The 23083-nt window shown below is 35.3% G+C and overlaps 1 long non-coding RNA gene across 1 annotated transcript in view; it reads right to left on the bottom strand.

Annotated features, from left to right (window-relative positions):
• LOC150019297 (uncharacterized) overlaps nucleotides 1-23083 on the bottom strand; it is a 301842-nt gene that overhangs the window by 85518 nt on the left and 193241 nt on the right. The window contains exon 4 of the long non-coding RNA XR_016509245.1: nucleotides 14126-14223. This is a non-coding gene — a long non-coding RNA (uncharacterized LOC150019297). The remainder of the gene's footprint in view (nucleotides 1-14125; nucleotides 14224-23083) is intronic.

Here is a 23083-nt window from a genome sequence, read left to right as displayed (position 1 = left end):
GGTAAAACAAGAAAACTTGATTCCAAAAACCCTGTAACACTTTAGGGCCTAAGAAAACATGCTATAGGTCCTCAAAACAAGAGCAATTAACAATTAACAGCAGAAAGGCAGCTATCCCCTTCTCAATTTGCAACAGAGGATTGATTAATGAGCCCTGACAAGATCCCATAGTCCAGTGTCTAGAACTGGTATTCAATCTGGAAAGGCAGAATAGCAGTAGCCAGGACAGATCACCATTATAAACAGTGACAGTAAGAATCTCTTGACTTTCGGCCAAGATGGAGGCGTAGACAGACACGCTGTGTCTCCCTCTACAACTAAGAAGGAATACAACTACCTCAAAACTAGAAACAACCAGAAGTTCCAGAAAAAATTAAACTACATGGAAGTCCAGCAAACAAAGATATAAAGAAGAAATACGCATCCAGACAGGTAGGAGGGGCGGAGCCAGGGCAGAGAGGACACGGTGTGGTGGCAGCAGCAGCGGCAGCAGCGGCAGGCTGGCAGAAAGCACAGTCACACATTTTAAAAAGTCAGGAGGGACACCTGGGGAGCATTCCCAGCTCCTCACCGGATCTCGAAGCCCACGGTCCCAGCACCGAGCAAAATCAACCCTCATTGCTTCTGACTGTGCAGACCAGTGGGGGTTGAGGTGGAGGCAGAAACTGCCGGTCTCAGCAGAGTCTGCTTGTTTAAAGGGCCCCCACGGTCCTAGAACCACAAACCCACACACTCTGGGAACGAGAGCCAGGGCAGCAGCTAGAGGGGTACCAGTCCAGTGCAGAAGTGGGAGAGGTGCCTGAAAAGGGGCGAGTGCTGAGCAAGTGGTATTGTTCCCTCTCGGACCCCTCCCCCACATACAACGCCACAACGTGGTGAAACAGGTCGCCCTGCACTGACGAATCCCTAAGGCTCCGCCCCTTACAATGTAACAGGAGCGACAGCTCTACCTGGGACGTGGAGGGAAACAAACACAGGAGCCTGTCAGAATGAGGAGACAGAGAAGTATGGCCCAAAAGGGGGAACGGATCAAGGTTCCAGTGGGAGAACTAAGTAACAAGGAGATAGCCAACCTAACAGACACAGAATTCAAAACACTGGTGATAAAGATGCTCACAGGCTTCACAGGTATACTTGAGTATGTCAAACACATAAGAGAAGAAGTGAAGGCTATGCTAAATAAAATGAAAGAAAATCCACACAAAAACAATGGTGAAGGGAAGGAAACTGGGGTTCAAATCAATGATTTGGAACATAAGAAAGAAAAAAACAGTCAACCAGTGCAGAATGAGGAAGCAAGAACTGAAAAAAAATGAGGAAAACTTCCCAAATTTTGTGAAAGAGATGGACATACAGGTCCAGGAAGCACGGAGGGTCCCGGGAGAGTTGGACCCAGAGGGGACCACACCAGGACGCATCATAACAGATGCCAAAGGTGAAAGATAAAGACAGAGTCCTGGGGGCAGCAAGAGAGAAGTGGAGAATAGCCTACAGGGGGATGCCTATTGGACTATCAGCTGATTTCTCAGAGGACACTTTGCAGGCAAGAAGGGACTGGCAAGCAGTATTCAATGCGATGAAAAGCGAGGACCTACAACCAAGATAACTCGATCCAGCAAGGCTATCATTTGGAATGGAAGGGCAGATGAAGTGCTTCCCAGACAAGGTGAAGCTAAAGGAGGTCATCCTCACCAAGCCATTATTATATGAAATGTCAAAGGGACTTACTTAAGAAAAAGAAGAAAAAAACTATGAACACTAAAATGACAACAAACTCACAACTATCAACAACTGAATCTAAAAAATAAAAACGAAATCCAACTAAGCAAACCAGAATAGGAACAGAATCATAGGTATGGAGATCATCTGGAGGGTTAGCAGCTTGGAGGGGTAAGGGGGATAAATGGGGAAATAGTGCAGGGACTAAGAAGCTTAATTGGTTGGTACAAAATAGAAAGGGGGATGTTAAGAATAATATAGGAAAGGGTGAAGCCAAAGAACTTATATGCATGACCCATGGACATGAACTAAGGGGTGTGGGGTTGCTGGAGGGTAGGGGGGTACTGGGCGGAGGGGAGAAAAGGGGAAAAAATTTGGAACTACTGTAACAACATAATCAATAAAATATACTTAAAAATTAAAAAAAAAAAAAAAAAAAAAAGAATGTCTACAGCACAGTGATAAACAGTAATGATAAAAAGTAGCAACCCCTCCCAAATCAAAGGGCCTGGCTTAGCTAGAGTGGGAGGGCCTGGTTCTAGAAAACAGCACCTGCAGTTGGGGAAGCCAGCTGTGGCGAAGGTCAAGGTGTTGCCTCACAGAAGTAACCTAGTCTGTGTATGAACAAATGTGGAAACCTCTGAGGATCCCCAGAAATACCATAGGAAGAAAAAAACCTGAAAAGTGGGATTCAGAATCTTGTCATTGCACACAGAATTAGTGAGCTTAAGAAATATGAATATATAAATGACCAAGGCTAGTGAGGCATAAGATAATTGTAAATGAATACAGTACTACAAATAGAAAATCATGACAGGATAGGAAATCAATAATAGAGGCACTAGAGCGCCACAATTTTGTTTTATTCTTTTCCTTGGTATTCTGTATGGCTTGATCACATACAGAATGATACCACAAAAATATATTACTCAGTTCTGCCTCTGATTAAGGTTTGCACAGTATTCCCTCCCTTATCACGGGTATTACGTCTAGACCCCCCCCAGCGAAAGGTGAAAACCCACGAAGTAGGAACCTTACATTTATTTTAGTATTTATATATATTTTAAGGCTTTATAAACCCTTCGCACACAGTTATAAACTGTTCCCAGTCCCTTATTAACCTTTCCCACTCCCTTATTAACCTTTTCCACACTTTTATAAACACTACTTATGTTTTTAAGCATATTCTACACTCTTAAACCTATGTAACTTTAACAACATATGTATACAGTACTGCAAAATCCCGCTATATAGCGAAAAACCCACGATAAATAATTAAATATAATATTTTTTAAAATCCCACGATACAGTGAGGCTGCGATAAGTGAACCGTGATATAGAGAGGGACTACTGTATAACTGGGCTCATGTATGTATTTTTTTTTGAAAAGTTGAAACCCACAACATATCATTGCAGATTATAAGAAAGAGAAGTAATAAAAGAAAACCAATTTGATAATTTCACTCCATTCAAATCTTTATGACTTTCTACACAGTTTACATAATTCTTCAGTATCACACCATCAGCATTTTACCCCCTACAGTGTGAAAAGACACTCAGTAGTATATTTAAATTGGCTTGTATTCCTTATAAATACTTTATCAACAAACCAACACAGCTTATGAAACTCCTTAGGAAAACATTACTATTACACTATATTACTGATTAAGAACTTTTATGTGATAATTCGGTGATTCTCAAACTAGACTCCCACATAATTCCACAAGCTCAGTACAGGTGTTCTGCCACTATAATCATATTAAATTCTTTTCTCAGTTACAGAAACAACTAAATTAAATTCATAAAATTTTCTCAATATTAACACTCTCATAATAATTTTTTCCTTGAATGACTTGCACCTGTTACTCATTACTTCTATTAGTGTCTGGTATGCATTAACATATAATTATATGTTTATTTCTCTACATTTTCACATATTATAATTAAGCTCATCTAGTTTTATAAATAGTCTGGTAAGGTCAAAACACTTGGCTTTCCAGTCTGGGTTTTCACCCCACCTCACTTCATGTTAATTTTTCCCTTCATAAAGTATATACACTTATTGTGTAAGAATATGTAAGCAAAAGGTCAAAAGAGACATGTATATGAAGATTCTCCTAAAATGTAAAACATTTTACAAACAGAAATTATGATTTATAATAACCTTAAATTATATATTACAGATATGGGGCTATAACAGTTTTATCTAGTTTTAATTTCTCCCATATTGTCTGTTTTTTAAAAACTTCTTAACTAGATTAAAAATATAATTTATTTGTTTAAATATTATTTACTGCCTCACATAATTTCTAATAAAGTTCCTAAAAAAAAGAGCAAGTAAAAGGCGAAAAAAAAAAGTTAAAGCCCTGGCTGCTGTGGCTCAGTGGATTGAGCGTCAGCCTGCAAACCAACTGTTGCTGGTTCGATTCCCAGTCAGGGCACATGACTAGGTTGCCCGTCAGGTCCCCAGTTGGGGCGCGAGTGAGAGGCAACCACACAGAGATGTTTCTCTCCCTCTCTTTCTCCTTTCCCCTCTCTCTAAAAACAAAGTAAGTAAACAAAAAAATAAATAAATAATTTTTTTTAAAAAAAGTTAATATACAAGCTGTGTAACTCATCTAAATATTCTGAACAATATCTAGAGTTTTAATGGAATGATTTAGAAATTTATGCCACCCCAGTGTGGTTTATAACATTAGAAAGTCTATTAAGTCTAACTGAAATCAAAGAATGTATAGATTACAGATGAAAATTTACCTGTCTCAAAATCACTGTAGAGCATAGTATGGATTTGGAAAGAACATACTTTCTAAGTATTTGTTTTGTTATATCTTTGCATAAAGAATCTTGATATAGTTACAAAAGTGAGAAAAATAAGGAATAAAAGGAGAATAATATAGTACTAAAATGGAGATTTATTTATTTATTTTTTGTAAGTATCAACAGATCCTTGCATCCCTTGCAGGGAATAAAGTCTCTGCCCTCTGGTTTGGACCTCTGTTACATTGGGAAATAGCCTGCACTGCTATGCAAGGTCTCAGATGATTAGAAATGTGAAGGAGTAGGAAAGTGAAATTACCTATTTTTTTTTAAGTCATACACCATACTGTAAAGATTTCAGAGTCACAAAGAACTGGGTTCCAAACCTACATGTCCTACTTTCTAAGCTGTGTGACCTTAGGCATGATTATTTAACCTCCCTGAATTTCCATTTCCTCACCTTTAAAATAAGGATAACAATAACTTTTAAAAACCACCTCAGAGAATTACTAGCGTTCTAGAGTTAAATGAGACTGCTGTCATATATACAAATATCCATGGCACAATTTTGACCAATTTACCATTAATTATGGAATGAGAGAGTAAACGGCTTTGAGGAAATTGTGACAGATACTAACTGCACTTTAACAGTCTATAATACAAGTTTCTCTTACTTCCAGACACTTAATATTTCTGTTAAAATTTAAAAGGTTTTCCTCAAATTGCAAAAAGGTTTTCTGATATAATTGGGTGACAAATGGAAGAAGGAAATAAAATGTTAAAGTTAAAAAAAAAAAAAAACATCTATCACACAACTTGGTATGATATGTAACTGAAATGCAACAGACGCTTAGGAACAATATTTCAAGAAGAACAACAGGAAACAAAGAAGGGAGATGGCAGATGAGAGTGGACAAAGGAAGACGGTTAGGGGATGGGGAAAGAAAAAGGGAAACAGAGGTGTTTGATAGCTGCATGGCTCCTGGATGAATGCGGCGAGCCTTTGCTGTCCCCCAAGTAGTCCCAGTTCAGCCTGTGTGTTGAACCGTCCACCATGGAGAAATAAGAAGCCCCCCAGTAAGTGTGGGACAGAAGTACAAAGGACAATTGGCCATCTGTGTGTTCTCCATGCCTTAGAATGTTTGTAAGCCAGTGTTTGATCCGCAGTATGCTTGTCTCTAGAAGTACCAATTAATACTGCTGACAATATACAGTTACTAAACAGAAACATGTGTATGTCACAGAGGATATGTTCTTAAAATCTAACCAAAATTTTTAAAAAACTGATTCTCAACCTCTGAGCATACCATATGCAGTCTGGATTGTTAAATTGAAATAATGTTAGCATAAATATCACGTTTACTTTCGACTAGGGGAAATATTCAGTATAAGAACAGCTTCCAGTTTTCCACAAAACCAGCTCCTCTAGCAAGGAACACATGCTTTCAGAAGATGCACTTGAAAGTTAAAGTCCCAATCTACTTTAAGCTGCGACAGTACAAGAAAAAAAAATTCAAAATAATCATCTATTTCTACCAATAATAATTTCTGAAGATTACACATGGAGTATTAATGAATAACTCTAAAGACTATACTCATTGTAGGCTAATTTAAAACAAACCAAAAAAATTACACATTCCAAGAACTGTGACTGACTTCAGTAGAACAGCGTGTCCCAGGTCACCATGCTTTCCTTCTCTATTATCACTAAGTTCCACTTGCCAACAAGTTCTAACAATAAACACAGAAATAAATTTTAAGGTTAGCAAGCTAAACTACTATTGTGAAAAATAAAATATTGATTTAATGAAGTAAAAACTGGTATAGAGAGAAATGGAAAAGAGAGAGAGAGAGACTCTTAGTGAAGTGAATTTTACATACAGAAAAAACAAACATGGACCAGGGAAATTAATGCATGAAATCATGTATGGGATTATGTTCCAACTATGCACCGGGCAGTTTTATTCATCTATATGTTAAAGCAGGAAACTATAAAGAAATGATTGAAAAAGGAAGAATAAGATGAAGAATCTATTTAAAGTTTAAGATTGTTAATCAGTACAGATACTAATTGATGCATTCTTTTCTAAGTAATAACATAAGAACAATCTGCTTATTAGCCGAAAGGTATAATTTACTTTCATTTGTTCCAAAGCAGGGCTATAAAAAACAAAAAACTAAAAAAAAGCAACAGTAAATTTTAGTGTAACTCTTACCACAGATATACTAATACATCAACAATGGGGAGAGTTACCCAAGAAGAAAAAAATCCTATATTATCTTTGAGCAAAATTGGTAGCCTTGAGTTAAAGAAAAAAAAGAAGACAAATTACTTCATGGTGGCCAAATGTATAACAAACAAGATTGCTAATTATGTCTTTGTATATTTTATATATGGATCTCCCACAACACACACACACACATATACAAAAACTGTATTTATTAGGTATATCTAGTCACAGCAGATTAAGTTCTCCTCTTTTACATCATTCCAGATAAGTAATTAGTATATAAGTGCTGAGTTCTAATGATACCAAAATAGCTAGAATTTCCTTTCCTGTTTTAGATACCAAAGCTTTAGACCACGACAACAACTGTGAATCTCTCAACCAAGGAGCTTAAAATAGAGATGATAGGGAAGGATGCCAGTTAGGTAGATTCATTTCTCCCCTGAATGAAACTTGTAGTTACAGACACAGGGCCCCAGATAGAACAGCCACTCCCTGCTGACCTGGCAGCTCCTTGCCAATTTCCTGCTAAGGTCACGGGCAGGTATGTGAGGGAGGGAATGGTGCTGTGTGTTAAGCATATGAGGCAGAACTAAAGTAAAGTTGACTCCAAAGGGAGGAAAATGATAAAAAACCAACAGAGGTACTAAAACTGGAAAAAATTTAAAAGATTATTTTAGCATCTTCCAAACTAATTTAAAGTATAGAATTATTTCTGCCCATTTTAAGATTCTGGTATCTTCAGTGCTGATCCAAACAATAAAAGCCCCTTTATATCACTGATTTCACTGTCTTGACTACACACTTTGAAAGTCATTGTTCCTGAGCTCATTTTTCTCACAGATGAACCCAAGTTAAGACTTTTGCCATTTGACCTGCATCTATTATCACTTATGGCAAAAGCATAATTTCTCTATTTGGCAATGCTTCCTTAAGAGATGGACTTGGGCCTGATCTGAATTTAAATCATGACCCTATCACTTACTAGTTATGTGAGGCATCAAGCTACTTTACATTTTGGGGTCTCAGTTTCATTATCCTGAAAAAAAAGGAAATCAGAATAAGTCATTCAAAGGTCTGTTACAAGGATTAAATGAAATCATATAAAGTTCTTGGTACAATGCCAGATATATATCTAGAAACCCTTGATGAATGGTGACTATTATTAATGCATAATCTCTCACTCACACAGAATCATATTCTTATTAGGTCTGCTATAACATATATAATATTCACAGCCTCCTGTCTATAGTAATTTCAAGGAGCATGCCAAGTTAAATCCAACAACACTCTAACATGTTCCAATGCTTAAATTTCATTTAACAAGAAACATGAACTTTTATTCCATAGAGATAAAAATTTAAATGCAATACAACTTGAGAGGTAATACAAGGCTTTAAATCTGCAGTACAGGAATACAAGAAAGAGGTGACTTCAACAAAAAGGGGGGAAGGGGAATAATAATTCAGCAAAGGTATTAAAGCACTTGTTTACTAAATTCCTTGTGAATCACAGCAATAACAGTTAAATAAATTAAATGATAAAAATGTAAAAAATATTTTTCCCATTTCTGGATAGAAAATAGCTTTCTAAGTTTCAAAGAAGATGAAGAAAATATTGATTAGATTTAATAAAAATATTTCAGAACATAGTTAATTTTTCAAAACATAAAACAAATTTTAAAAGTAATCAAAGATTTGTGACAATTGTAACTAATAGAACTTTGAAGAATTAAGATCCTTGATTAGGCAAAAGAGCACTCTTTTAAACCAATAAGAGAAATACAGCTCCATAAAAGAATGAGTATATAAGCAGATCAATTAATAAGAATAAAACCTTTAATAACTAATAATCTCCTCAGATTCAAGTTGATTAGTAATTGAATAAAATATCAGTTGCCTCTATCTTCTCAGGAAAGAATTAAAATGATAAATCTCTTACCAGGTAAGAATTTCAAAAGATAGATGATATATATATTTGAAGTACAAAGCACCAATCCAATGGAAAATGTTCACTAAGAGTTAACCAGACTTTTTTTTTTTTTTTTTAATTGACTGGGGATATGAGTAGAGATGGTCACTTTGATTTTGAATTGAAGGAGGAGGAAAACAGAAGGTACAGAAATCATAGCCTGAGGCAGAGAACAACCTTCAGCTATTTGCTCAAAAATTCTATCACCTTTAGATATGCAAGGGATTTTTTCCCAAGGACCTTAATACTTATGAGAATAAAAGGAACTGAAGAACCCGAATTTGGGAAAAGGGAATGGTGGGAACAGAAATGGCAGAACCAGATCTTGCTAGAAGCTGACTGGCACAAAACAAGCTCCTTTTGACCCCTGACCCTTTAATTATTTACAGTTTTTAAAGCACCCTAGATGAAAGTCACTGTAATCTGGAAAAGCACATGTGGTTCTTTGATTTTTATTTTAATGAAAAATTTTCCAACCATTAATTAGAACAAAGAACCACCTTAAAAACAAAGTTATAAAATGAAATATAACCGTATATTTTCTGTTAGAATCCCTTCAGAATAATCAAAGTTTTCTTCAGTTTTTGTCTTTTGTTTCAAGATTATCTGCCATGTTCTACTGAAAAGAATAGTTTTGAGGCATAAATCTGACTGTACTACCAAAGAAAAAGGGAAAAGTCAGGAAAGCCATATATATATATATGTATGTATGTCATGGTCATGAGTTGAAAAGTGCTCCTCCACAGCTGGGGACAGTAATTATCAGCCTTAACTTTTAGGAGTTATGAAATAATCCAATGGAGTCTAATACAACACAAGATATGACAAAGTTTTACATGCAATATGCAGCATACAAATAGGGCAATTACAAACAGAAAAAGTCACAGGATAAAATATAATTATACTTATTTCTGTTTTTAATCAAAAACTTAATTAGCTCCTTTAAAAGCTGATACTTGGCAAACTGCATTACCTCTTCATACCACATTGCCAATATCTATAAAATGAAAGTTAAAGTAGAAGAGGTTTAAGTTTCCACGTTCATGATTAATTCCTTCTTCTCCTCTAATGTTCTCTGAATTCTATGCCACGCAGGTATAGAAAAACTTTGGCAACCTAAGCTGCTAACAATATTAAAGTAAGACTTTATTGTTCTGCCAAAATCCTTTATGCTTCATTCTAACCACAAAGTTTATGACCTCTTCTTGGTGGTGGTGCTTTTGCTTTTTTAATTTTTACAATAATCTTTTAATACTGAGGCAACTTTGGGTTTCTCTTATCACTGGCTGAGGGGAACTCGGTACGTTTCTATGTCCGTGACCAAAAGAACCCCTGTTCTTTATAATATTTACATTATTTGATATAATAGTGAGATATACAAAATCTATGCTTATAACTCTTTGTGGTAAGGCATCTTCTCCACACCTATTTAACTACAGGATACTTATATGAGTAAAAAATTTCTGAAAGGAAATTCTATATTGAATTATGGTCCATTCCAAGAAAATTAAAAGGCTACTAAATTTTCCTATGAAAATACATCTTGTTTTCATTCCTAAGGCAGATACAATTCAAGATTAAACAAACAAAAGAGTCATATTAAATGTCTGGAAGAGGTTTATAAGGTTCAACAGTAGTAGAAAGTGCTGGTGGCATACACTAATAAGTAAAAATAAATGAGAAGTTGTGAATTACTCTAAGTTGTGCATGAAGTTTTACATTTGTTTCTGATTTAGGAAATATTTGATATTCAAAATAACTATTTCATGTATCATAGGAAATAAAACACAATTAAAGACAAAATAATTTGTATTTTTATTAAATATCAGAGCTAAAAGAAACAGCTGTTATTTCTTACATACTTTTTAAAACACTGACATCCTTTTCTTTCAATATTTCTATTTTGAGAACCAAATCCTTCTAAGTGAAATTAAATATCCCCTTTAAGGTTTGAGAATATTTAAACCATTATTTTCTATCATATCTTTAAATCCCTTACTATCTCTACAACAGTGAATAAAATTAGGTAACAGTGGGAGCCATTCCACTCTGTAACTCTGTAGTATATATGAGAAGGAACATACTCTCTTTAAATTCTTTTTAGGCCTTTTGGAAGTTGTAACACTGTCTTCAGTTTGCTGGGGCATCATTTAAGTTATCACAGCAATCCATGTGGGAGCAGCAACTGGTGGATTTTGCTGACAGATTGCAACAAAATAATTTTAGAATATTTGGGCTATATAGCCTGAATTTGTATGTGCTAAGCAATATTATTTGAAATGTTTATTACTCAAGTAACATTATGAATTCAATAAATATCTGCTTACATGGATAAACATACATATACATGTCCTGTGATTGGTAGTAGAAGGAGAAACAACAAATTTTTAAAGCATTGCTATTGTTTCAGAACCACTGACCATCTACTTGAGGGGCTTTCCTGCAATCCACTTCATCAAAGTTTTAAAACATATTAAAATAAAATGTCTATAAAGAAAAGTGGGTATAAGAACAACGTGATAAAGTTTTTCTTCGGTTCAAGTTCTTGAGTATCTGTTATATGCTAGGTTTTGGAGGAACATAAAAAATAAATTTTAAAACCTGGCTATGAATAGCATATAGTCTCATGTGGAAAAAGAAGCACAAAACATATCAGACTTTTCCAAGCGCTGTGACAGAGGTTATACAGGAGGCCAAACCCTAGACGCTGACAGTGGGCCAGCAGGGATCCAGGGGACAGATGTCTTCATAAAGGATGAAAGGCAAAGACCAGAAAAAAGGTTTTCAAGATATAGGAAGCAACATAAAATATTCCAGGAAAGAGTAAAGCCATATAGATTGTCTTGAGAAATACAAGATGTTCAATATTGCTGGAGAATAAAGCAGAGAAAAGGGGAATACTCTCATGGGGGAACAAGAGAGATACAGAGAACAGCCCAGAAAGAATAGCAGAAGATGACCACAGAACAAAAGTAGCAGCTAGATCAAGAACAGACTCATGGTACCAAATAGCCTGACCTTTATCTACAAGCCAGGGATAGGAGGTCTTGAACAGGAAAATGAAGTGTTCAATGGTGGGGGACTGATCCTTCTCAGGGGCATATAGCAGACAGACTGCTGGTATGCCACCAGGGGCAGTGAGATCCTTTAGGAAGGTAGTATTAATATTTCAAGCTAAATTCACTAATCCTGCTTCAATACATGATACAAAGGGTTCCATATTCATTTTATAATATACCTACATAGAAAATGTTATTTACAAACATGACAAATAACCAATTTCAGATTAACACTAAAGCCAAAAATATATTAAGAAGCCATTTCAAATTTTAAAATGCTCAGTCAGCCTTCAATGAAAATACATCCTATCTTAGACACTGTCAACCAATATCACAGTTTACATTTCTTCTCTTGATTAAAGGGACAACTTTCTTTAGTTTCTTTTTATTGAAGCAATTTTATTTGGCTTCTTTACTTTCCAAAATTTTCACACAGTACCTCAGAAACAAAATCCCAGGAGGAATAAAAATAAAACCAATAAAGAAGGTATAAGAAAGCAATATCATATATTGATGCAACATATAAAGTAAATAAATAGCAGATATTGAATTAAAAACTGAAATTACAACCTTGATCATGAGCTATTATCTAGAGGCAGTAGAAAATAAAACTTTAAGAAATACTTATTCTAAATCAATTGTGGCTGCATTTTCAAAACAAATATATTGTTGTCAAAAAACTAAATCAAACTCATTAATAAACTGGAATGTAGACCTTCAAGAAATTCAAAGAAAAAGCTTGATTTAGAAGCTAAAGCAAGCACTACATGAATGTTAAAATATAGTTTAAATTTATATATTAGATTATCCTTAAAGCATTTCTGAATTAATAAAATTGATTTTAAAACATTTTCTGTGGTGATTGCGGTGGGAAGGGGGTATAAGGGGCTAAATGGCAATGGGAAAAATACAATAAAAACATTTTGTGTTATTTTTAAAGTTACATGTAATTTTCAAAAAGATACTCTACAACTATTGGCTTCCTTTTAAGATACTTACTGTACAGTTAAGCCTATTCCAGCTCTTCTGGATATGGTTTATCTCTGTCAGAATGAGCTGGTTTCTGGGTGTCAGCCCTAACACAAACCTCAGCCAGCAAATTAGCTTGTCTTTGTATCATTTTGGACCACAGCTTGAGCGCTACAGCAACTCTATTATTTTTGCTCTTAACTTAAATATGTAGTATAGAAATCCTTTGTTTTATAAAAATGTATTGGGGTGGCATTGGTTGATAAGATTGTGTGTATATTTATATGATACATGATACATATACTGCATTGTATACCCACCACCTAAAGTCAAATCCTTTGGAATTATATAATTAACTAAAATCTAAAACCTAATCTAAAATTTTAAATATCATCCTAATGCTTATCTTTCATAATTTATAAAACCCTCAGCAATAGGGAAGATTTCAAATGTCAGTAGATAGGTCCCATTGAGTTAATGCTATACTTTCAGTGAAGAAACATGTTTCCTTTCCAGACTATGTGTAGTAGATATGAAACATATGTTCAAACATTCCATGGGTTTTCTAAATCAGGAAATACATAGAAAGCAATTTTCCTTTCCCCTTCAACAACATTGCTTTTAATGTTAAGTCAGAATACGCAAAGCAATGATGTTGAATGAATATACTACAACACTGAACATACCAGATAGGTATGTGAAGTGCTACAGGTGATGAATGGAAAAAACAAATCACTAATGTGTAGCAAGGGGTGTTTAGTTACTGTCTTTAGTAAAGAATCACATTTTGTAACAAACCAACCTCACAAGTCATTTGGACAAGCTGAGAAACTTCTAAACACTGAGTCTTTTGCACCTTGGATGGAGAAGACTGTTCCTGTTTTCCATCACTCAGTTCTCTCTATTCTTACAAGTACAGGTAGTCATTACTTCACTCTAGTGCACTGTCAAATGGACATTAACTTTCTTTTAAAAAGATCATGTTGCTTGTACATTTTGACAAAGTCTACTACATCTTCACATGTTCATTTGAATTTTCCCACTATTCCATTTCCAGGCCACAGACTTCTATAAGCTGACTAATATTTATGATAGAAAAGCAAACAGGAATTTACCAATAGAAAGACTTTCAAGTTGGACAGAATGAAGAAACAGAAACTTGCTGTTAGGCCACATCATGAAGTTAGTATCAAAAGCCATTCCCTCCACCCACGCTATTTAAGTGTGTTATGAATGGACACAGCATTCTTAAGAACATACCGAAGACTCCACTGCCACCAAGAACATTCTTACAGAGTAGGCGGCCCCTCCTATTAGCTTCAACATGCCTCACAGCCCTGTGAGCACTGATGCACAGCAGCCGACAGGCAGATGGAGCCCACAAAAGCAAAAGTGAGGCCGAACTGGCTCGTTACTTACCTTCTTCTCACGTATCACAGGCCTTCTTGTCTAACTTCTTGTTTCCTCTCTTGTCATAGCTCAGTGGCAAAGGGTTAGGATTCAGCAGAAGTCTGAACCTGACAGTTAAAAAGACATTTTTTTAACTAAAAAAATATTAAAAATTAAAGTTCCCCTCCAACTGCAGTCTTTCTTTCCTTGCCCTCTGTGTGTGTTTCTCGTTTTCTCTCTTCGCAAGGCAAGCTACGTAGTGGTCTATAAATATTGACCCTGACACTTGCTTGGGGCTTTACTTGCTCATGGCACAGGTCTGTGTTACTGAACACCGTGGTAATACTCGGCAAAGTTCTCAGCTGCTCAGACAAAGCTGCGGATTGGCTCGCTACCCAGCAACCCTGTGCCTGCCTGGAAATACCATTTTGCTGCCAGCTTTACAGATGCTATGGGCCTTTCCTGAGGCACAAATCAGGCACAGAAGAGCAATTATAAGGTTTTTCTGAAGAAATACAGTTTTCTTCAAGCAGGTGGGGGGGGGGGGCAGTGAAAGACAAGAAAGGAAATACTGCCTTTGTTTTGGCCAAACAACATAATCTCAAACGTTTTATATCATTCAATCGAGCTTTATAAAACAAAATGGCTATAATTTCTACATGCTATAAATGACCAAAAAATATAGAAAAGCATTTTAGCGATTGTTGTTAATATTACTTCTCACTGAAAAAGGCTACAGGGATTGAGCAACTGGACACAAAGAAATATTTCAACCTAAGTTCTTTTCCAGAGAGATGGAAATGCACTGGAAAGTATATTAATATACACCAAATTACATATTTGGTGAAAAAAGCAAAAACATAATCTTAAATTATATGAATCAGCCTATTATATTAAGTACTACTAGATTTTCAATCATGACGATTATAATTATTTTACTTTATTTTTTTAGATTAAGGATAAGCTCTGACCCATGATGCTAGCAGATGATGAACAAGGTCAGCATTACACATGTATACCATGTACAATATCCACAGTAGAAATTATTAGAAAATAAATCTAGGCTGTATTTTTATTCTTTTTGCCAAGAATATAAATATGTTTGTTTTATTGAAATATCCTCCCTTGATTAAATTAATAGTGAAGGAAACTTTACAAGGAGAAAATAGCTAACTCCAAAAAATATGTGTCCATGCAATGATGGAGACCAGAGGACAGTATTGAGAAAGCGTGTGAAACACAGGCCTCAAAGGCAATACAGAGTGAATGTAGGATAGGTCATTCTTCAATGGAGACTTTTGCGTCTTAAAAAATGAGTAGAAGGCAGTGAGGCAAAGAAGCTAAAGAATAAGACAATAAGACAAACAGTCAGGAAAAGCATGTTACAGAACTTCAACTAGTTCTTGCTGGAGCATAGAATGTAAGGCAAGAAATGTTTTTTAATTTTACTTTTTTTTTTATTGTTCTATTTCAGTTGTCCCAAGTTTCCCCTATTGCTCTCCCCTGCCCCACCCCCTGCTTCCACAGTCAGTCCCCACCTGTTGTCCATGTCCGTGGGTCATGTACACAGGTTCCTTGACTAGACCCTTCCCCTTCTTTTCCCTTTACCCACTTCCCTTTGGTCATTGTCAGTCTGTTTCTTATTTCCATGCCTCTGGTTCTATTTTGCTCATTTGTTTGTTTTGTTCATTAAGTTGCTCTTATAGGTGAAATCATATGATATTTGTCTTTCAACACCTGGATTATTTCACTAAGCATAATACTCTCCAGTTCCATTCATGCTATTGCTAAAGTTAGGGGTCACTTCTTTCTTTCTGCTGTGTGGTACTCCATTGTGTAAATGTACCAGTTTTTTGATCCATTCATTTACTGATGGGCACTTAGGCTGGTTCCAGCACTTGGCTATTATAAATAGCACTGCTATGAACATTGGGGTACATCGATTCTTTTGAATTGGTGTTATCTGGATGCCTTTCTGGCTCTAGTGCTGTAGGCTGGGGAGCCCCAGACTTCTCATGGGAAACTCCCCAGCTGCTGAAATTTCTCTCCAGCTCTTCAGCTGCCACCTGCGGGAGCCTAGCCAGCCCTGTCGCATCTCTGCACTTTGTACCCGTCATGTTGTGGTGAAGTGGTCTCTTCTGTCTGTCTGTGGTTATAAGGCTTCTCTCCAGCTAATGTTCAGTTGATTATTTCAGATAATTTCTCTACAATTTAGTTGTAATTTCAGATTGGTCCTGAGAGGAGGTTGGTGCAGCTTCCACTTTCTCCTCCACCATCTTGGACCTTCTTTTTAAAAAAAAATTAAGAATGTGCTTCACTTACTCACACTCCCCCTTACAACCCCTGGAACCACTGGCTATTTTACTCTCTCTAGTTTTGCCTTGTTCAGAATGTCATACAGTTGGAATCACATAGCATGCAGCCTTTTCAGACTTGTTTCTTTCAGTTAGCAGTTAAATGGATACTATTAATGGAGTCAATGTCCAAATTCTCTTCTATATAAACTCTTTATTACTATCAGTCCGGCTAAGAGCAATGCTTTATTCACAACTATCTTTCTTTTACTTCACAGAAGAAAGGCACACTCTCGTCTAGCCCAAATATTACTATGGTGCATTGCCCTGGGACCATAGAAAATTTAACAATTTTAAAATTTCAACTAATGTCTTAAATTTTTGTTAAAGGGAAGTATGACAGGATGAATAAAGCCTTTTAAATATAAAATATATCACATAAAATTCTATAAGGAAATGAGATGGAAATATAGGTCAAGAAAATAAAATAGTAATTAAAAATTTCAGCTTTTAACAGAAGAGTCTATTCATTATTACTTAAATGGATGATGATTTTATTAAATTGCTGTGGATTCAGATTCCACAGAGTATTCTGAGAATAGTTGATATAAGTTTTATTTTAAAATGTCAATATTTCCAATAGGGAAGAAATTAAATTCTTTGCAAGCACATATTTTATCACAGGTAAAAAGCTGTAGATGTTAACTTGGTAATGTGTGAATGGTTACAGAGTTATTCAAAATTCTTTTAAAGGTATGTGAACAAAAATAGTTAAAGACTGTTAGCTTACTGTATAAAACCCAAGTTTTTAACCTGGTGTATAAAACTTTTCATCACCTTTTTCCTTCTACGGAGATTTAAGGTCAGTGAAACTATGCTGTGTGATAATGTTATAGTAGACACAAGGCATTAGGCATTTAATAAAACCTTAGAACCATACCACACAAACAGAGAGCCCTAATAAAAACTATGGACTTCAGTTAACTCTTATCCTTGTCTTTCTGAAGCATGTGTCTAGAGAAAGGAGTGTTAGTACTTATTGAGTAAATACCATCTAACAAGGGCTTTAGAAATATTTTCTCTAACACTAAAAACAACCCTGGGTATGTTTTTGCCTTTTTTAAGAGTTATTGAGTGGTTTATCTGAAATCATTTAATAAATACTAGATTTGAAATTCAGCCCAAATCTGACTAGACTATAGTATCACATACTGCCTTTATATTAGTCATTAAAATAAGACATAGAAGCTACCCAGGCTGGGCAAGGAAGTGAACTCAACAGTACTCTCATGAAATCAGAAAGGAATTAAAGTTTTCCTGCATTTGTTCAAGGAAATGCAATAATGTTCATATTGAGTATTAAACAGTAGCGAGAAGAAGAAACTAACAAATTAATTAGTGGAAACCAGTGGGCAAAATTCAAATAACTGATATGCCCTATTGAGAAGAACTTAAAGGGTTTTATCTTCAGTTTGAATGAAATCTAAATCAAAATTCCAGGAAGTTATTTTGTGGAAATGGAGAAACTTATACTAAAGTTTATATAAAGAGGCAAAAAACTCAGAAGAGCCAATGCAATATTGAAGAAGAACAAAGCTGGCGTCTGACACTACCAACCATCAAGACTTACTACAGTAATCGAGGCAGTGTGATGCTGGGGAAAGAATAGACAAATAGATTAATGGAAGAGAATGAAGAGACCAGAAATAGACTCACATAAATACAGTCAACTGATCTTTGACAAAGGAGCAAAGACGATATAATAGAGCAAAGAGAATCTTTTCAACAAATGAGGTTGAACAACTGGATCACCCATATGCAAAATAATGAATGAAGACAAAGATTGTATGTTGCTCACAAAAAATGACTCAAAATGGATTGCAAAAAGATGTAAAATGAAAGACTATAAAACTCCTACGCAACATAGGAGAAAACCTAGATGACCTTGGGCATGGCAATGACTTTTTAGATACAACACCAAAGGCACAATCCATAAAAGAAATAATTGATAAGTTTGGATTTCATTTAAATTACAAACTTCTGCTCTGCAGAAAACTATGTTAAGAGAACTAAAAGACAAGCCACAGACTGGGAGAAAATATTTGCAAAAGACACAGCTGATGAAGACCTGTTATCTAAAATTTACAAAGAATTCTTAAAGCTCAACAAGAATAAAACAAACAAACCGATTATTAAAATGGGTCAAAGACTTTAACAGACACCTCACCAAAGAAATATACAGATGGCAAATAAGTATATGAAAAGATGATCCATCTCATACATCATCAGGGAAATGCAAATTAAAGCAACAGTGGGATACTGCTACAAGCCTATTGGAATTGCCAAAATCTGAAACACTGACAACATCATATGCCAGTGAGGATGCAGAAAAACAGAAACTTTCATTCATTGATGGTGGTAATACAAAATGATACAGCCAGTTTGGAAGACAGTTTAGCAGTTTCTTACCATGTGATCCAGCAATAATATTTCTTGGTATTTACCCAAAGTAGTTGAAAACTTACATCATTGCAAAAACCTATACAGAGATGTTTCTGGCAACTTTATTCATAACTTTAGCCAAAACTTGGAAGCAACCAAGATACCCTTCAATAAGTGAGTAGATGAATAAACTACGGTACATCCAAATGATGGGACATTATTCAGTGCTAAAAAGAAATGAACTATCAAGTCATGAAAACATGAAAGACTCTTAAATGCATATTATTAAGTAAAAGAAGCCAATCCAAAAAGGCTACATACTATATAATTCTACTTATTTGACATCCTGGAAAGGACAAAACTATGGAGACAGAGAAAAACCAGTATTTTTGGGAGGTGGGATGAGAGGGATAAATAGGCAAAGCACAGAAGATTTTTAGGATAATAAAAATACTTTGTATGACACCGTAATAATGGATACAGGTCATTACACATGTGTCCAAACTCACAGAATATATACCACCAGAAGTGAACTCTAAACTATGAACTTCAGGTGACAATGCTGTTAAACTATGAATTTTGGGTGATAATGCTGTGTCAATGTAAGCCCATCAACTGGAACAAATGCACCACTCTGGTGGGGAACAAAGATAAAAAAGACTATACATGTGCGGGGGCAGAGAACACATGGGGAAAGCTCTCTATTTTCCTCTCAATTTTGCTGTGAACTTTAAACTGCTCTAAAAACCTAAAGTCTTTAAAAAGTCAAAGGTGGCTAATCCTTCTGGTATCTGGGTTTTTGCCAAGGCAGAGGTTATACAGAAAGAGAAAACAATTTTGGAACCAGGAGCTAGAAAGAGAAAATGGATTAGCCTTTAATGTGATGAACTTGAGGTGTCTGGTACATTCAAGTGAATATGTTCAAAAAGCATTAAAATATATTGATCCATAACACAAGAGAGATGAAGATTGTACCAACTCAGTATCCTTCTATTCTTGCTTCGGGGCTTGAAATCAATATAGGCTATTTCTCAACACAGAAACCAAAGTAGCGGCTTAAAAAACCTTCACTCAGAAAATACTCATCTCCTACTCAGACCCTCTACCTGCTTCCCCATTTAGTTCAGAGTAAAAGTTCAACTTCTCATAATAACGCATAAAACCCTGCCCAATCTGCTCCCTTGTATCTCTGACATCATGGACGACAGCCCCCCTCATTTTCTCAGCTCCAGCCGAACTGTCCCCCTATTACTCAAATGTTCCTGAGAAGTTTTACCTTCATGTCTGTCCTTCACTTTGCTGTTCCTACACTGGTGTGTTCCCTTGTAGACAGCTTCACGACTAACTCCTTCACTTCCTTCAAGTCTCTGTTCAACGGCACCTTTCAGTGAAACCTAGTAGTACCATACTATTAAAAATTACAAACTTCCTTGTTTATCATTTCACTGGAATTGCTTGTCTTTCCCAACAGACTATAGGTTCAATAATAGCACAGACTGCAGGTGCTTAAACTGAATCTTGCACATTAATAAATGCACAACAACTATGTGTTGTATAAATAACTTAATGATCTGTGAGCTGTAGGCCAACATAAGTGGGCAGTTTCTGAGGACATGAGGTCTCTCCGTGATAGTGTGTATAATGAGAAGTAACCCAAATCCAACATTTAAAAGGTGAGTCAAGAAAGAGAAGCCCACAAAGGTAGTAAAACATCTGTACACGTAACTAGGAGAAGGAGGAGAAAATGAGAAAATGAATGAGAATAGAGTATTCAGGGATGAGTAGTCAACAATGAGGAGTGCCATGGAAAGATCCAATATGAAAGGGGGTGAAAACAGCCCATTAAATAGAACACTCACAAAACACTGTGGTAATAAACATCGGGATTGTACGCTTTAAAAGGGTGAATTTCAGGGTACATAAATTATATTTCAACAAAACATGTATTAAAAAAAGGTGCTCTGGCTGGTGTGGCTCAGTGGATTCAGCACCAGCTTGTGAACCAAAGGGTCACTGGTTCGATTCCCAGTCAGGGCACATGCCTGGGTTGTGGGCCAGGTCCCCAGTTGGGGGTGTGCGAGAGGCAACCACACATTGATGCTTCTCTCCATCTCTCTCTCCCTTCCTTCCCCTCTATCTAAAAATAAATTAATATTTTTTTTAAAGGTGAGAGGTAAGCAAGTGAGGTAAGACATAGAATAAAATATCTCTACCAAAGTGTAGCCATGGAGAAAAGAGAAAGATAAAGGTAACAACTTAAAACAACAAAACAACAACCCACTACAGTATAGAGCTGAAATATTTTGAAGTTGACTTGAGGTTGCATTTGTCTCGAGTTACATAAATTATAAAACCTTAGTTTCCTCATCAATTAAATGGATTTAATATTACTTTCTGTGTCACTGGGTATCAGTACTCTTTATATTTTATATTATTTCATTGTATAGATATACCACATTTTACTTATCCATTCATCAGCTGATGGACATTTGGGTTGTTTCCACTTTTGAACTATTTATATAAATAATGCTACTATAAATCTTCATATACAAGTTTTTATGTGAACATATGTTTTCATTCCTCTTGGATAAATGCCTGGGATAAAATTGCTAAGTAATATAGTAATTTTATGTTTAACATTTTAAAGAACTGCGAAACTGTTTTCCAAAGTAGCTGCACCATTTTATCCCCGTCAGCAATGTGTGAGGGTTCCAATTTCTCCACATCCTTCAAACACCTGTAATTATCTGTCTTTTTTATCACAGCAACACTGGTGAAGATAAAGTAGAAACTCATTGTGGTTTTAATTTATATTGCCCTAATGATTAATAATGTTGAGCATCTTTTCACATACTTATTGGCCTTTTGGTTATTTACTCTTCACATCCACTAAATATAATTTCAGAAAATCTTAGGACCAAACAAAGCTTAAAACAAATTTTCAAGGATCCAGCTTGTAATATCTGGCATAGATATAGCCACTCACTTATTAGCTGAAAAAATGAATAAACTAATAAAAAAATAAAATATTAGAAATTAGAAATACTTTATTTATTATTAATTGTTTAAGTTTTTAAACTAACCATTTGAATTATTATACAATTTCAATAAAAAGGAAAAGATACATTTCAAAGGAACAGAAACTTTTAAAAAACACAATTACCAAGAAACTTTATGCTAATTATTTATTATTATGACAAATATCTACATTAGTATTTTTAGTTTGATAATAATACGTACTCTATAAGATCAGTGTTAGGAAACTAGAATTGCAATCCAGTTACATTAATGCTTTAATTTAATGCTTCCTTGAAGTCAGAGATGAAAAGCCCCAAAAATTAAGTAGTAAATGATTTTTAAATATTGTTGACAAACTTAATCAGATATGAATACTACAGATTTACCCAACATTATATGTAATGAGACACTCCTTAGAGGCAAAGGGGTACAAGGAAAATATTAGTAATCCAAGCTTGTCGTCATATTTCAAAAAGACCCGAGAGAATATGTGACTTTCATTGTAAATGACTGAGGAAAAAGAAAACTGACTCTACAATGTGCCTTGTTAGAAGCAAACCATGGACAGTTTTCTCCTTGTTTTTTTCCCTACGGGTCTTCTACTAGTCATATCATGCACAGAGTCACTTACCTTTAACTCTAAGGTTCTTTGTCCTCAAGTAATAAATACTTTGGGCTCCTGGGACCCACGGGAAAATCACACATAAGTCTACTAACCTTTACTGCTGCCAGTTTACTGTACTTATCTATGATTAGTTTGAGACGTATTGGCTGTACGATACATAAATAGGTCATTTGTTCTTTTCAACTAGAACAATGTTGAATATAAATTGAAACAAAAAAATTACTAAACAAAAAAACCTAGCAAAGAATGTATGTCCTTTTAACTTTCATTTAATACCTCACCAACTAACACTAAAGCAAAACATTTTATCATTTGTAAGTAGGAATTGCTCTGAAATTCATCGTGTATAGAACACATATAACCAGAATCAACAACAAAGCTCAATCATGTTGACTAAGTTAATATAAAGAGTGAAAAGCATCAGGAATATCAAGTTATTTTTTTATGATAGTTATTGCTAAATGGGCTTATATTTAAACCATACTAATGCCTCTTCATGCTTAATAATAATATCTGATCTCCTAGTTATGTATCAGTATTGCCAATTGTTTTTCTCTTAAAGCCACACATATATTTGTATGATACTAAGGACCTTAATGAAAAGTGGTT

This window comes from Furipterus horrens, unplaced genomic scaffold, assembly GCF_987537825.1.
Source record: "Furipterus horrens unplaced genomic scaffold, mFurHor1.1.pri manual_scaffold_2, whole genome shotgun sequence".
NCBI lineage: Eukaryota > Metazoa > Chordata > Mammalia > Chiroptera > Furipteridae > Furipterus > Furipterus horrens.
This window is presented reverse-complemented; position numbering and strand designations above follow the sequence as displayed.